Source organism: Eurosta solidaginis, chromosome 3, assembly GCF_040869045.1.
Source record: "Eurosta solidaginis isolate ZX-2024a chromosome 3, ASM4086904v1, whole genome shotgun sequence".
Taxonomy (NCBI): domain Eukaryota; kingdom Metazoa; phylum Arthropoda; class Insecta; order Diptera; family Tephritidae; genus Eurosta; species Eurosta solidaginis.
In genome coordinates this window covers 230047423-230065425 of record NC_090321.1, presented here as the reverse complement: position 1 = coordinate 230065425, position 18003 = coordinate 230047423, and positions in this window count along the sequence as shown.

The window sequence follows — 18003 nt, the reverse complement described above, 5'->3', positions numbered from 1 at the left end:
AAAAGCATACAAATGGTTAAAACACCTCAAAAATACTCATCAAGACCTATGCCAAGTTTGGAATACATCTTTGTAAGACTTCAGCGGGAGCCCGCTTATAAGAAGTCAAGTGACGTAAAAACAAAAGTTTAGAACAGAAACCACATATAATAATTTTTTAGACTGAAAATCGAAACAACATTTTTAACCATTTATACTCGATTTATTGTTGGGATTAGTCACGGTAACCCAATCAGATAAGGTTCATAAAGATAGTCGTACCAAACATCATTGGGGCCGTGGCTCACATTTCAAATCATTAAGTTGTGCATTCCTAATCAGCGGTAGGTCTGCTGATACTCCATCTGGCTTCCGCCCCATTCTTCAAGGCTTTTGAATCAGTAATAGCTGAATAACTAACTAATCATGTACAAAATAAGTAGCTGCAGTCACTTATTCACTGGATTTAAGGCTAAGCATGGTTGCACAACAGCATTGCTTACGATTATTGACGATATTCACTTTGATGAAAACTTTGGAATGCTACTTTGTCTACTTGATTTTTTCTAATTCATTTGACTCCGTTGACCATCAGTTGCTTTGCGATAAGGTAAAGGCTTACCTTGGGTTAAGTGATGATAGTCTGCAATGTACCCACAAGTTTGATATGTGTTGATCACGTTAACTTAGCCATAGGTAAGGAATATGGTGCTCTGCGGCATTTGCGGCTATATACGATGTTTACTACCCATAACATACGGCATAAAGTGGCTGTCCAACTAATTTTACCTTATTTGGCATACGCTGAACTGATTTACAACAAGCAAGATTCACACTTTGCTCAAAAGAAGATGCGGTTTTAAACCATATCACACGCTATGTGTATGCACTGTAAAAGTTTGATCACACATCTTGATGGAAATCTCACCTTTTGGGATGTCCAATTTCTGACTATCTTAAAGCCAGAAGCTATATATTTGTCGATTTGCTCACTAAAACGCCCATATACCTTTCACAAGATATGCTCGTACAACGTAGACTCGTAAGTAGACTTTTTTTCGTAAATACTATACGTACCTGGAACTCTATTCCCAATTCTATAAGAGATAATTCAAGTGGCAGCAACTTCAAGAATGTTATCTATAACTATTTCTCAGACAATACTTAGTACATAGAATGACATTAGAGTTAATAGCTTTAGGCTTTTTAACCGGTCTCTTGAGATATGACTTTATAAATGGATTCGCTGAGATATGACCTTGTTAACAGAATATCTGAAATACGTACTTTTTAACAAAACTCTTAATTTGCGGCTTATCTATTAGGATAGGTCTATATATCAAAACAAAATCAAACATATATCTAAAAAGTATGAAAACGTCATCAAATGTATTCATCTTTCAAATCTATTAAAAAAGATTTTATTTAAAAAACGTTTAATTTTTTACAACCGACTCAAAAATGCCAACCTAAGCCATTTAAAACTGTTTAATTTTTCAAAACAGAGGTCGATTTTTTAAAATCGCTTGCGACAATTTAGTTATTTAAAACCCGATATCAAAATCGTTATCAGCATCGAAGCGAAAGACAATTTCACAGGATTATAAACTCTTATATTGAAAAATGTAGAATGTTTATAAAAATAATTACAATTATATCGTTTTCTTTTCTGGAAAAAATGTTACCCTGATGTTGCACAATTAAATTCTTACTTTTGATCTGGGTCACCTATCGCTATGTAAAATGGTAACGAGACCTCTTTTCTTATTTACTTTTGTGAAAGGAGCACACAAGCTCAAGGAATAGAATGGAAAAATCAAAAGGTAACATTTTTAAGTAAAGAAAACGCCATTAATAAATAAGTATTTATGCACAAGTATATTGAAAAATACAGAAATGCGAATTTTATTTATTACTATAGTACCCGGCAGACTTTGTTCTGCCGAAAACTGCTTTGCTTACATTTTAAAAGTGAGCCTCGCTTCCCCTGTTCACTCTCTATTCCATTCTCGACTACCTTATCTTCCATTTTTCTTCCCATTCTTGTCCATCCCATATTTGGTTAATCTTCCATCAACTTCTGAACACATTCCCACTCCCACTCGCACTCCCACTTCTATTCCTAATTCGAATCCCATACCTACTCCCACATCGAATTACACTCCCGTTCTTATTCCCACTTCCACAACTAGTCACCCTACAACAGCTACAGCTATCTTCCTCTCTTACCTCAATTTACTCATATTTGGAAGCTCTATAACAAATATGGAATACCTGCTTCAACCGACCGGCCGATTTCATAGTCTTTGTTTTCTTAACCAATACGAAATAACATGAAACTAACGCAGATACAAATTTTAAAATGCCATTGATCTTTATATAGCATATATATGAATATAGTTAATTGCGACGTTTTACTGCCCGATAATATTCCTCAGTAAACAGATGAGATATTGCAGCTTCTACAAAAAAAAAAAAATTAAAATGTTAAATCTGCTTGCTTCTCCATTTCATGTTTTAGCCACGTATCTTCCTCCTCTCACTTTCTCGACTTTTCTCTCTGCTACTCTCACTTAATTTCTCTCCCACTTAATTTCTCTCCACAATTTTGGTTTAAATCTTAAACTTTTTGGTTTACATATACAACCAAACTTTATTGTGGCTTTAAATGCAGACCTTGCAAAGTTTAAAACGAAACGGCTCATATGACTGGCTTTTCATTGAAACATTTTTGTTTAGGTTTTAGTCCAAACAATTTCCATTTTTCAATCTTCTGTACTAAACTTTTAACTGAAATATATTAAAAATTGTATTTAACCTTTCAGAATTTATAATATAGACCAAAAAAGTTCAAAAACGCGTTACGAGTAAAACTTTTTGGTATTAAATTTAAAATATTCATCGAAAGATATATTTTCAATTGTTTGGATCAAAATTAAAACCAAGATATTTTATAAATTTCTTAAAATTATAGAGTAGTTTTAAAAGTATTACAAAAAAGCTTAAAATCAGCAGTAAACTTTGTGAAGTTTCCAAATATTTCCAAAAGTATTAATTATATGAATCGTTTCGAGGCCTTACATATACGGCATTGAGGCATCTTCTAAGCATGCGGCCCATCCAGTTTTTCTCCAGCACTGCTCTGGATGCTAGTCACAAACCAACTCCTAGGTCGTGCGACCAGTCAAACTTGAAACGCCTGCATATGATGTTTCAGATATCATTAGTGGTATAGGTCCGCAACCAATTATCACGATCAAGCGCTTCTTGGTGAAGAGGCTAAGGGTTGGTCCCCAACGAGGAAAATACTAATATAAATCTATTCAAATTTTACAGGCCAGCCAAAAACGATGTTGTCTGTTCTGCTGAACTTTAACAAATTAATTAAAACAATTTAAAGAATAAAAATTCGATTAATCGAATATTTTCGTTTTTGCCATCCCTACCCGTCATTGAATGTGCTTTGAAATATGGTTGAAATATATACTCACACTGTGCCACCAAATGAGAAAAATCCTTTGTTTTTAAAAATACCTTATTTTCAGGTGTTGTCTTTTCTTAAGCCACCTCCATACAAAACCAAAATTAAAAGTTCAACAGTACCCAAAAATTAGCTCACAGGTTAATAGCAACTTAGTTCCTTCGTGTCAGCCAAGGATATAAAGAATGTGTTGAGCAAATCAAAACCAGACCATGCCACGTACGAGCGTTTATATTTTATTGCACTTTACGTTAGGTGATTGAGACTGCACTCTTGAGAGCTGTTATCATGTTAAGGTGGCTATTGTTGCAGTTAAAATAATCCATCGATTTTTGAAGTGCGTAGATATCTACCTAAGCATGCACATTAGACCCGTAAAAAGCTGTAAAAGTCAGTCCCTAAAGTTGCAGCATATATTGAGACAGTTTTGGTAAGTATTTGTTTAATCTTTCTAAAACTATCCGCAATTTCTTTTTTAACTTTTAAGCTATTGCATACATTTTATCGCGGGTTTGGCGACTAAATCAAAAAAACCATAACGGATATCTGTCAAAAAAGGTTCGAAAAACGTTCGGTGTTAGCAACAGGCCAAATACATAAAATTGGGTCTCTATCATAAAGTTAAAGTTAAAGTTAAACTTAAAGTTAAAGTTAAAATTAAAGTTAAAGTTAAAATTAAAGTTAAAGTTAAAGTTAAAATTAAAGTTAAAGTTAATGTTAAAAATAAAGTTAAAGTTAAAGTTAAAGTCAATATTAACTTCACATTTATTCAATAAAATTAAAAAAATTGTTTTCTTATCGGTCACCACGCTTAAAAAGTGTAAGTTGAATTAATATCAAAGACAAAACTTGAATTAATATCAAAGAAAACAAAATGTTGCATAAATGTTATAATTGCATAAGTTGATAATATGCAATAGCTTTACCGCGGCAGTTCCCGAGGGCCACGCGTCCTTTTTTTTATCAATTTTACTTCCTTTATATTAGTTGCGTTTCATATTTTTCCCCAATCAGTTGCTATACAAAAATGAAATGCAACCTTTCTGATAGCCTGTGAACACTACATTCATGTGATATCTACATATATTGGCGTAAAATATCTCAGAATCATGCAGGTCCAAACTTTGGACATCGTATAGAAAACGAGGGCTAGGTTAGGTTAGGCTGAACTGGCCGGTCCATGAGGACCTCACATAGACTGAATGAGCCCGTAGTGTTACCAGAAGTTTGTTTTCACGACCAAACTGAAAAATCCTATCAAAAACCAGGACCTACCTACTAGAAGCTTCCTAGGACTTAAGCCACTTGCTGCTTCTAGATCTGACAGCTGTATCACTCCTTACTGGAGTTTGGCAAGCGCAGGGCATGACCGATCGTTTTCTCTGCACACGCGCACTTCCTACATCTGCTATCATTGGCCCACCATAATTTAAAGACATGTGACACCAGAAAGAGGTATACAGTCAGAATACCCGTCACAAGTATACATTCCTCTCTCTTTAATGATGGAAGAAACTTTGTTAGTCTATGGTTGTAAGGCCTATACATAATCTTCGACACTATCGATCATATGCACGTCGCGCCTTCTCTTAATCTCACCCAATCTAATTGTGACGTCAACGGAGCAGGCTTCAAGGGATGCGCCCTTTTGGCTAGTTAATCCGCTTTTAATTCCCATCTATTCCCATATGACCTGGGGCCTAATATAGATGTATTCTTCTCCCTGTATCGACTCTTTCCAAGTATTGCTTACATGTAAACACACTTTTAGAAGCTGTGCTATGTGAGATTAGTGCCTTAATTGTTGCTTAGCTGTCAATATAAAAGTTGACACGGCTGCAGTTTAAGCTATGTGCTTCCAGTATTTCTACTGCTTTGATTACGGCTGCTAATGCCGCCTGAAAACGCTAAAGTGATCTAGCAGCTTTTAGGATCTGTTTATTTCCGGATCAGCACAGTATACCACAGACCCAACTCATTTCATTACTTTGAAACCAGCGGTGTACACGTGTGTCACCTCACCCACCATTTCGGCACCCTTACGCCAACTATTCACCTCTATTGTGGCTTTAAGGGCCTCATCGAAGCGCAGATACAGAATTTTCTCTGTTCGTACTGTAATTGATAAAGCTATACTACTATGGCCGTATGGTTTAGATATATACGCCACCGATAAACGCTGCCGCCAATTTTTGTCGTTTTTCGCACGCCGCCGCCGAATGTCAAAAATAGCGTCGCGGCGGCGACCGGCGCGTTACTATATTTTCTACTCGTTTAAGACTGGTTAGGCCATTTATTGTTCATGTCGAAAATTGGTCGAAAGTGGTATCAACGGATGCGCATCACTGCCAGTTATAAGAAACTAATTGCGAAATTTAACTCTTTCTAACCCTAAAAGAAAAGTTATATAATAAATTTATATGATCACTTTGCATATTTGTTTCAAAAAATTAATAATGAACAATAATTTCGAATAAAATGACCCAAGGCGAACATGTTTCCAAATTGTCCTCAAGTTGTTAGAAAAAACACATTATCCAAAAAAGGTGCCGATTTTTAGAAAAATTTATATTGCGATTGGCTGAAAGATTAAGCGAAATCAGTGATGCAAATTTCTTTAGTAGGTTCCAGGGACATAAACATTCCTCTGAAATGATTCTTACCTCATACTTAAGTTGAGGATATATGTACGTACGAGAAGGGTTTGAAAAATCACTTGGGCTTACATTCAAACATCTGTTGTTTTTTTGTGAAACTATAAAATAGTGTCTGAAATGTAAATTTTGATTTTCACACATCATCCTTCAACACACAAGTCTCCCGGTTTGACATTTCCTTAAGTTGGTGGCCCTATCCAAAACTAGTACTTGGAGTAAATCACATTGATTACACTGGTTTACAGCAAAAATGCACCAGAGACGCCATTATGAAATTCCTATGTAAAATCGCACCTTGATTACGAAAATCAAGGTTATTTATAATTTTATATTTTAATTATATCTTTTTAGATTTTCCGTTTTTCAAAAAAAAAAAAAAAAAAAAATTGGGTCCACTTAATCATATATATCTCAAGAAAGAATTGAGCAATTCCAAAACGGCTTGAAGATTTTAAAAGGCAATAAAATTATCTATAAACTGTGCACACAACACTTTTTGATAGGCCCTGCAGATTTAAAGATAACGAACAATTATTACGGATTTTTTCAATTTTCTTTTTTTAATATAAAGAAATTTGTACTTTGCGAGGAAGGATCTCGAAAACTTTTTATTTTTTTTGGCAGATTTTGCTTCTCTCTAAGCTCTGTTTAATTGCAAAAAAATAAGCTTTCATTCAACAAAATCGATGAACTTATACAAAAGTTATATGTATTCAAATAAATATATCCATATAGTAAAACTTAAGTACCCTACAAATAATAGGATATGTACATGTGATTCTGTCTTAACTCTATGATCTTATTTTATAATTGAAAAAGTTATGTGTCTTGTTTTGCACTTATTATACCTTTCATGAACATGAAATGGTATATTAACTTTTGTCCGATGTTTGTAACGTTGGGAAATATAGAAGATAGACTCACCATTAAGTATACCGAATTGATCTCGGCGACGAACTGAGTTGATATAGCCATGTCCGTCTGTCCGTCATCCGTCTGTCTGTTAGAACGAAAACTTGTCCCTAAAATTTTGAGATATCTCAATGAAATTTGGCACAGGGATGTATTTTGGTATTATATTAGACATTTGTCGAATCCGGTATGATCGGACCACTATAACACATATCTCCCATACAAACGATCGCTCAGATAAGACGATTTTGGTCATTCCTGTCGCAATTTCGAAAGTATAAACGTGAAACTCGGTGATATATATTCTAATATATCATAGAAGATTTTCTGAAAAACCCATTTCAATCGGAGCTATATATAATATATATCCCATACAACCGATCGTTCAGATAAGGGGGTGTTTTGCCATTTTTATACTCAGTTGAGCAGAGCTCACAGAGTATATTAAGTTTGATTGGATAACGGTTGGTTGTACATAAATAAAGGAATTGAGATAGATATAGACTTCCATATATCAAAATAATCAGGATCGAAAAAAAATTTGATTGAGCCATGTCCGTCCGTCCTTTAACACGATAACTTGAGTAAATTTTGAGTTATCTTGATGAAATTTGGTATGTAGGTTCCTGAGCACTCATCCCAGATCGCTGTTTAAAATGAACGATATCGGACTATAACCACGCCCACTTTTTCGATATCGAAAATTTCGAAAAACCGAAAAAGTGCGATAGTTCATTACAAAAGACCGATACAGCGACGAAGCTTGGTAGATGAGTTGAACTTATGACGCAGAATAGAAAATTGGTAAAATTTTGGACAATGGGCGTGGCACCGCCCACTTTTAAAAGAAGGTAATTTAAAATTTTTGCAAGCTGTAATTTGGCAGTCGTTGAAGATATCATGATGAAATTTGGCAGGAACGTTACTCCTATTACTATATGTACGCGTAATAAAAATTTGCAAAATCGGAGAAGGACCACGCCCACTTTTAAAAAAAAAATTTTTTTAAGTAAAATTTTAACAAAAAATTTAATATCTTTACAGTATATAAGTAAATTATGTCAACATTCAACTCCAGTAATGATATGGTGCAACAAAATACAAAAATAAAAGAAAAGTTTCAAAATGGGCGTGGCTCCGCCCATTTTCATTTAGTTTGTCTAGAATACTTTTAATGCCATAAGTCGAAAAAAAATTAACCAATCCTTTTGAAATTTGGTAGGGGCATAGATTTTATGACGCTAACTGTTTTCTGTGAAAATGGGCGAAATCGGTTGATGCCACGCCCAGTTTTTATACACAGTCTTCCGTCTGTCCTTCCGCATGGCCGTTAACCCGATAACTTGAGCAAAAATCGACATATCTTTAATGAACTTAGTTCACTTGCTTACTTGAACTCACTTTATCTTGGTATGAAAAATGATCGAAATCCGACTATACCACGCCCACTGTTTCGATATCGAAAATTACGAAAAATGAAAAAAATGCCATAATTCTATACCAAATACGAAAAAAGGGATGAAACATGGTAAGGTAATTGGATTGTTTTATTGACGCGAAATATAACTTTAGAAAAAACTTTATAAAATTGTTGTGACACCTACCATATTAAGTAGAAGAAAATGAAAACGTTCTGCAGGGCGAAATAAAAAACACTTAAAATCTTGGCAGGTATTACATATATAAATAAATTATCGGTATCCAGCAGATGATGTTCTGGGTTACCCTGGTCCACATTTTGATCGATATCTGGAAAACGCCTTCACATATACAACTACCACCACTCCCTTTTAAAAATCTCATTAATACCTTTAATTTGATACCCATATCGTACAAACTCATTCTAGAGTCACCCCTGGTCCACCTTTATGGCGATATCTCGAAAAGGCGTCCACCTATAGAACTAAGGCCCACTCCTTTTAAAAATACGCATTAACACCTTTCATTTGATACCCATATCGTGCAAACAAAGTCTGGAGTCACCCCTGGTCCACCTTTATTGCGATACCTCGAAAAGGCGGCCACCTATAAAACTAAGGCCCACTCCCTTTTAAAATACTCATTAACTCCTTTCGTTTGATACCCATATTGCACAAACGAATTTTAGAGTTACCCCTGGCCCACCTTTATGGCGATATCTGGAAACGGCGTCCACCTATGGAACTAAGGATTACTGCCTTTTAAAATACTCATTAACACCTTTCATTTGATACCCATATCGTACAAACACATTCTAGAGTCACCCCTGGTCCACCTTTATGGCGATATTTCGAAAGGGCGTCCACTTATAGAACTAAGGCCCACTCCCTTTTAAAATACTCATTAACACCTTTCGTTTGATGCCCATATTGTGCAAACAAATTCTAGGGTCACCCCTGGTCCACCTTTATGGCGATATCTCGAAACGGCGTCCACCTATGGAACTAAGGATTACTCCCTTTTAAAATGCTCATTAACACCTTTCTTTTGATACCCATATTGTACAAACAAATTCTAGGGTCACCCCTGGTCCACCTTTATGGCGATATCTCGAAACGGCGTCCACCTATGGAACTAAGGATTACTCCCTTTTAAAATACTCATTAACACCTTTCATTTGATACCCATATCGTTCAAACGCATTCTAGAGTCACCCCTGGTCCACCTTTATGGCGATATCTCGAAAAGGCGACCACCTATACAACAACCACCACTCCCTTTTAAAACCCTCATTAATACCTTTAATTTGATACCCATATCGTAAAAACACATTCTAGAGTCACCCCTGGTCCACCTTTATGGCGATATTTCGAAACGGCATCCACCTATAGAACTAAGGCCCACTCCCTTTTAAAATACTCATTAACACCATTCGTTTGATGCCCATATTGTACAAACAAATTCTAGGGTCGCCCCTGGTCCACCTTTGTGGCGATATCTCGAAACGGTGTCCACCTATGGAACTAAGGATTACTCCCTTTTAAAATACTCATTAACACCTTTCATTTGATACCCATATCGTACAAACGCATTATAGTCACCCCTGGTCCACCTTTATGGCGATATCTCGAAAAGGCGGCCACCTATACAACAACCAAACTCCCTTTTAAAACCCTCATTAACACCTTTCATTTCATACCCATATCGTACAAACGCATTCTAGAGTCAACCCTGATCCACCTTTATGGCTATATCCATAAATGGCGTCCACCTATAGAACTATGACCCACTCCCTCATAAAATACTCTTTAATGCCTTTCATTTGATACACATGTCATACAAGCACATTCCAGGGTTTCCCTCGGTTCATTTTCCTACATGGTTATTTTCCCTTATGCTGTCACCATAGCTCTCAACTGAGTATGTAATGTTCGGTTACACCCGAACTTAACCTTCCTTACTTGTTTATTTTATATTTATCTTAAAAATCGTTTAGGTATGTAGATCTGTTCACTATATATTTCTTATCTTATGCATCCGATTATTTGGAGATTACGAGCGTGATAAGATTATTGTTCAGCCCATTCATGAAAGGTATGAAGTTTTCGGCACAGCCGAAGACAGTCCCGTCCTTACTTGTTTATATTAGGATCGTTTTCTCTTATGAGAAACCAACAGTAGTCACCCATCATATCGACATCCCAGGATCCTTGATACCGACTTTCAATCATTTTCATTTGCTGGTGAAACATTTCGACATCCTCGTCACTTTCGTCGCCAAGATTTTGCGGGAAAAAATTTACATGGGAGTGTAGAAAATGAATTTTTAAAGAATATTTACTCCTTAAAGAAAATCAAAAAGTATATTAGATAAATACATAAGTGACACATTAGTATATAATTTTCTTAGGCTGGATTTATCTTTCAATTCAGAACAAATTTTTAGTTTACATTTTTCTCGTTCTTGTTTGTTCGAACTGGACGATGAATTCAGATTTAGGGCTACATATTCTCATGTAGATTTAAAAATTTTCATACAAATTTTTTGTTTATCGGGCAGATAGGTTTTAAAGTTAACTGAGAAAACAGTCTTAAATATTTTTTTTTATTTACCCATTTCCGCATAGTTTTTGATTAAGTCGTTCACTATCATCTCGTGGTTAGGACTTTTGTGTTTGCCTAAAAAAGAATTGAATGGGTATTTCAGCGCACCACTTCTCCTTCATATCAACACTAACGCGGTCGGTTTTTTTGCATACTATAATGCTTTTTTTTGTTTCGACAATGAATAATAATTTTTCAATTTCTGCTGAAGAAAAATTTGATGCGCGCTTCTGGTCAGACATTTTGCTATTTTGTTTTGATTATTATTCTTCTTTCTCAACTAATAAACAATGTTGCCATACTTTATTACTAAAATCAGCTGATTTTATTTGACTTCATTGGAAAGTTAACTCTTCACTGTGAAATTTATTGAAGTATAGGTTAACTCTGGCAATTGAGTTAAAGTAAAACTTGAGTTAACTCGCCAGTGTAAAAACGGCTCTAATTGGACCCAATTTTTTTTTTAAACGGTAATTCGTAAATATCGTGATTTTACATAGGAATTTCATAATGGCATCTCTGGTTCAGAAGAAAAGTTGTAATTTGCGATCCAGTGTTATAGCCTATCAACCAAGTTTAAATATCACTACACGTTACGACTTCTTTTACAAATGTGAATACGTAGGCACCAGAGATCTGCTTTGAGTACTAATAAAATTAGTGTACTTAGTCATGAGCCAAACAATTGTGTCTAAATGTGTACTTAGTCAAGTACAGAAAAATACTATGAGTGATTAGCACATAAAATAGAAAATACATACGAGTGCCCCGTAACACATATGTCTCATACATATATGACATTGTTGAGTATAAACTGATGTCATAGTCGCTTTAGCTCAGTAGCACTTTGATTACGTGTGTAATACACTGTATATATCGTTTATCATCGGTTTTACTTTGGCGCTGTATTCAGTTTAGTTTCGTGTACATCGTTGTGTTGCTAGCATCAGAAAACTGATAGGACTTTATTCATTTTATTGCACTATTAGTCTTACTTATTCCAATTGGTGTTTTCGTATAAGATAGTTGACTTTCTTGCTCAATAAGTCAATTGAGTACTGAACTGCTTCGTGGCTTATGAGCGGTTATTAATTTCACGAAGCATGACTATGTAAATGTGTGTTAGTGGATATAAGTGCTTGATATTCTTTGTTTGCATACGCACTAATACCCATATTTTGGTTAGTCCACTAATAACCTTAAAAGATGAATAATTGCAGCTCACTCGTAGGCACATATATTTACCAGGTGAGGCTTTGCCTTCGCAAGAACACTCAAAGTGGAGAAGCAAAAGCTTTCCCAACACAGTCGAACTAATGACCGTGTGTGCTATGTATTATAGTGAACAGTCGAACTAGTCTGAAAGCTCAAGTTAAGCCGTCGTCCATAATGAGCACTTAGATCATAAGGCCGGAAAACAGCAGTTAACATCTTTCAACTTAAAATCGGTCGACTTTCATTCTAAAATATCGTTTTGATTTAACGAAGACTATTGAAATCAATGTTGAGAACAAAAACGTCTGCACACTTTGATCTACATTTTAAAAATTGCATCCAGGGTCCTTGTAAAATTTTAATTATGTAGATACGCCGAGGATTATACGATTTTCAGCCATGAGTTACGCAATGACATCCACTTAGACTGCTTATGATTTCGAGGGCGGCATCCTTGGCCGAATAGTCACTCCGTAACGTTTCAAGGTGTTTCTCTGATGTAGCTCGGCAGCATAGCGCTGCAAAAGCATCCGTTGGAAAGTCTTCAGAGCTACACCTAGAGATTCTAGGTAAGTGACATCGACGAAGGTATGAGTTCGAAGTCGCAGTTGTATAGTTTATGTGCTGGTATATTGTGTGAGGGTCAGAAGTCGTGGTAGCGACTGGTGGTCGTGATTGCTACTATTCGCACATCGGGAATTGTAGCTCGTAAAAACAGCCGAAAATACTGGAGGCGCCATGTGCCACGAGAGTAATGAGTATTAATAGACGATTAATAGCAACCGTAAGTCGCCTTTGTGCGTGACCGCCAAAGAGCCACAAATGATTTAAAAAAATTGTGTTCGCCACGATTATTAGGAGTTAACACCAGGTGAAACTACGCTTTGCACGAGATATACAGACAAAAGTGTGACCATTTTATGCATCTCTTTTTCTTTTCAGCAGACGCAGCAGTACCAATTCCAAAGACCGCGGTTAGGTTCGGAGCCACTGTGGAGTACGTGAATGACTAACAATCCCTCCGCAAGGAGCTATTCCTGAAAATGTTTGATAGATCTGCGAGATTTTTGTCATTCTGATCATTTGAGTATACTTATTGGTGAATCTATCTCTTTTTCTTTAAGGACTTACAATACTGAGATTCGTAACAAACTTAGGTCAGGTTAGGTTAGGTTGAACTGCCCGGTCCATGAGGTCCTCTTGGCAAATACCAGAAGCTTCCTAGGACTTAAGCCAATTTTTCTGCTTCTAGATCTGACAGTCGTATCACTCCTAATAACTGGAGTCTTAGCCTGGCTAATGCAGTGCATGAGCACAGAACGTGCTCCATCGTTTACTCCTACTACCCAGACTTCCTACATATGCTATCACTGACCAAGCCTAATTTAAAGGCATGTGATGCCAGAAGGCAGTTTCCAGTCAGAATACCCGTTATTAGTATAGGGTCCTCTCTTTTTAATGATAGAAGCAACTTTGTTAATTGAGACGTCTACGGAGCAAGCTTCAAAGGATGCGCACTTTTCAGCCAGTTCATCCGATTTTACATTCACATCTAATCCGATATGCCCTGGGACCCAATATAGATCTATGCTTCTCCCTGTCCCGATTCTCTCCAGAGACTGCTTATACTCTAACACGCATTTCGATGCTGTGCTATGCGAGATTATTGCCTTAATTGCTGCTTGACTGTCAATATAAAAGTTAACACGATTGCAGCTTAAGCTATTCTCTTCCAGGGTTTCTGCTGCTTTGGTTACGGCTAATACTTCCGATTGGAAAACGTTACAGTAATCCGGCAGCCTGTAGGATCTGCTTATTTCCGCATCAGCACAGTATACCGCAGACCCTACTCCTTTCACTACTTTGGAACCATCTGTGTACACATGTATCGCCTCGTCCGCCATTTGCGCACCCTTGCGGCAACCGTCCACCACTATTGTGGCCTTAATATACCATTTTATTTTCATAAGGTATAAAAATGTTGTCCATTGCAGTCAGGCGAGAATTGTGCGCACAAACTGTGTATCAGTGGTACTTTACCTGTTGGAGAGGCTTCACTCAAATGACGATACAAACGTTATTTTTCTATTAAAAAATTCCAGAAATTTTGAATAAGCACACTAATGTATGTATATTTATTAAAGCTTTTGTTATGAATTTGCTAAACATTCTTCGGTTTTCATTGTAAATAAAAAGATTTTTAATTTAGTACAACCCTTGAACGTTTTAAAATTCAAGGATAAAATTCTTAACTGTGAAGGACTCGATATTTTAACAATATTTTTTCGTTCAAACTATTACATTTTTTCTATTACGAGCATGCAAGAGAAATTTAAATTATATTTAAGTCCTTCCTACTATTTACCGCAATTACTCACGATTTACTTGCATCCTTGTTTGTATCTTGTAATACAAAATTTCAGCAAAAAATACGACAATAGATAAACTAACGCCAATGCCATATACAAACCATAGATAATAGAAGTTTTCTAAATCCATTATCTTTGATTTAATTGAACCCAAATTTGTTGTGATATTAAGTTTGCCTGCCATTACCATATCATCATACGACTGTTTTGTCCACAAATCAGCTAGGCCAGAACTATGTATAAGCAAAATCATGTCATTGAATGCTTCTTTATAAATCGAGTGCTCATGCAATGGAAAACACATCGGTAGATCACGAATCAAATATATATTTTCATGAACATAGAATAGAGGTTTCGGCAAAAATGTTTGATAACGCGCTATAATCGACCAAAGTGGCGTAAGTATTGTGTAACCGTAACGTGTATCCATAGTTGTAGCTAACTGTTTACTTTCGGGTGGTAATTTAAGAGTTTGATTTAGTTTTTGCAAAGAATCCATATTCAAATACATAGCAAGTGTTTCATATTCAAATTGCGTTAATTTTATAGTAACATCTGAATCCACCAGCTCTTTGAAAGTATTTAGCTTAGGATAATGCAATGGACTGGTGAAATATGAATTCAAACCAGATGTTATTAGAGTACTCATTAAAATACCACTTAAAAATAATATAATATAGATAAAACGTCTGCTAGTATGACCTGCCATATATGAAGATTGTCCAATCATGCTACGTAATACTAAATTTATGAAAATGCTCAGATAAAGCGCAAACCAATTTGCATGATGTTTTTGCAAGCTTCGACGTAAAAGTAAACTTTCTATAGTGAAAAGTAACGTAAACACAAACAGCAATATTAAAAGTATAATACCCAGCCAAGAATTGATCATAAACAATAATATTTCACTATCGGGTCTCTCGGATGGCAATGGTAGCATTATTGTCCAATCCGATAATAGCACAACCGTTGATACATCGTATCCCGTTATATGTTCCATAGGTGCGATTCCCATCACAACATCAATTGAATCGTTCTGAAATAAATCGATCCATACTGGTATAGGCACACGTGAATCTGCATCCAATGGTATTGGCCAAGTGAGCGTGGCATTGTGACGCCTTACAAATTCTTCTAAAATTTTCGAAAAATATCCACCTGTCTGAGTTTGGCCTGAACGATTACGCCAAATAAGTGCTAAGGGTTCATTATATTTTGGTAATGCTTTTAGAGCTGCACCCTTTATATCCTTAATACGATCAGGAAAAAATGGCTGCATCAATGTTTTACGTTGTAAATGAAATTCTGGAAAATAGCTAAAAGTGTAAAAATGTCCATCATAGAGATAATCTCTGTAAATGCTTATAACATTCAATAAATGTTTTTGTGCACAATATTTGAAGAGTAGTTCTTGTTGCTTTTGTAGTTGCAAACGTTCAATTGCTCTAGTTGCGGTATGTTCGGTATTCCAAATGAAGACAATGCGACTATTCCGCCTTTTGCCTAAACATGGAATCATTGTACTTAGTAATTTTGTTGAAAAATTCGTTCCTAAGCAACAAATGAGGAGTGTTTCGCCCTTTACACCTTTGTTTGGGCATGGTTTGTTTGCTTTCAGTAATAAAATGGTGTTATAAGTTTCAAGTAATTTCAAATCATTGTTTGAAAGACAGAGTTTGTTTGTAGAGTATGCATTGAGTACGACTAGGGTACCAATTTTGCGTTCCAAATCGATTTTATTAGTGATTGCAGCAAAATTGTCAATTGTGGAATCATTCCATATTATCCTTGGATATGCTATGGTCAATGGCAAGCTTAAGATGAAACAAGTAAGTTTGCTAACGTTGATATACATCTCGCTTTGTACTGTATACTGCGAATAAACTTTATCAACTATTTTGAAAATTCTATGAATTTGAATAAGAAATCTAATACTGCGCTTAGGACGAGTAGGGATATATGTACATAATTATATACTTTTGATAAATTTATCTTTTCTCTGCTATGGTGATTTTCAGAAAGTAGTAATCAAAAAAAATCTATTAAATTAATGTATCATGATTGATAACATCTAGGTATAAATAACGGACCGCATTCTATTTGGTGAAACGGATTATGATATTGAAGGTATCAATTAAGGCATCGTTCTCTATTACGAAACGATTGATGAAGTCTAGGTAATAATTTAGGACCTCATTCATTATTGCGAAACGGGTGATGATATGTAGATATCAGTTAAGGATCCACGATGATATTTAGGTATCAATTACGGGCCGCATTCTCTATGTCGAAACGGTTTATGATGTTGTATCAATTATGGACCCATTCTTTATTGCGGAACGATTAATGTTGTCTAGGTATAAATTAAAGACCTCATGCACTATTGCCAAAAAAGTGATGATGTTTAGGTATTAACTAAGAACCTCATTCTTCATTGCGAAATGATTGATTACGTCTAGGTATCAATTAAGGGCCCCATTCCCTAATGCGAGACGATTAATGATGTTAATGTATCAATTAAGGACCTCTTTCTCTATTGCGAAACGATTGATGAAGTCTACAATCAAGTAAGGGCCTCATTAAGGGCCCTAATCCCTATTGCAAAACGATTGATGATGACTACGTATCAGTTAACAACAATTCGATGTCTTGATATTTATTTTACTGGATGATGGAAAAACAGTTCAGCAACAGAAGAAACTGGTGTTTCTGATGCTATCAGTGTAGCAAGGCTCCCACCTTGATTTCGTTCGAAATATAAATATAATTCCAAAAAAAGAACTGACAAGATAACACATAAAAAGGTGTAAAGGAGTAAGTACCAAATAAACATACAGGTCTACATCCAGAAAACTAATGGTTTTAAATTAACTAGAGTACGTCACGGGTTGAAGTAAACCACAGAAAATCAAAAAGTCGTCGACAATAAATCGATAACACGACGCTTGTATATCAATGTTTTATCGATAAAACATCGCTTGCACTTCGAGTAACACTCCGATAACAAAATTGTAAATATTCGGTAGAAAATCAATAGCTTTGTGATAACATTTTGATGATAACTTATCATTATTTGGGAACAAATCGATAAAAACTTGAGAAAAATTGATGGCCCTCAGATAATATTCGGATTACAAAGCGGAAACTTTATGATAAAAAACTTTAATGTCCGATAAATAGATGATAACCCTTCGATAACAAAATTTATAGTTTATAACGCATCGATACCAAACCTATAACTCGTTTATCCATCGTCGGTAACAGACATACATATAACAAACAGATAACACGCCCACAATTCGTCAATAACAAACTGACAGCTCGTTTCTAATAATCGTTAGCACTTCCACAACAAATTGAAAACGTG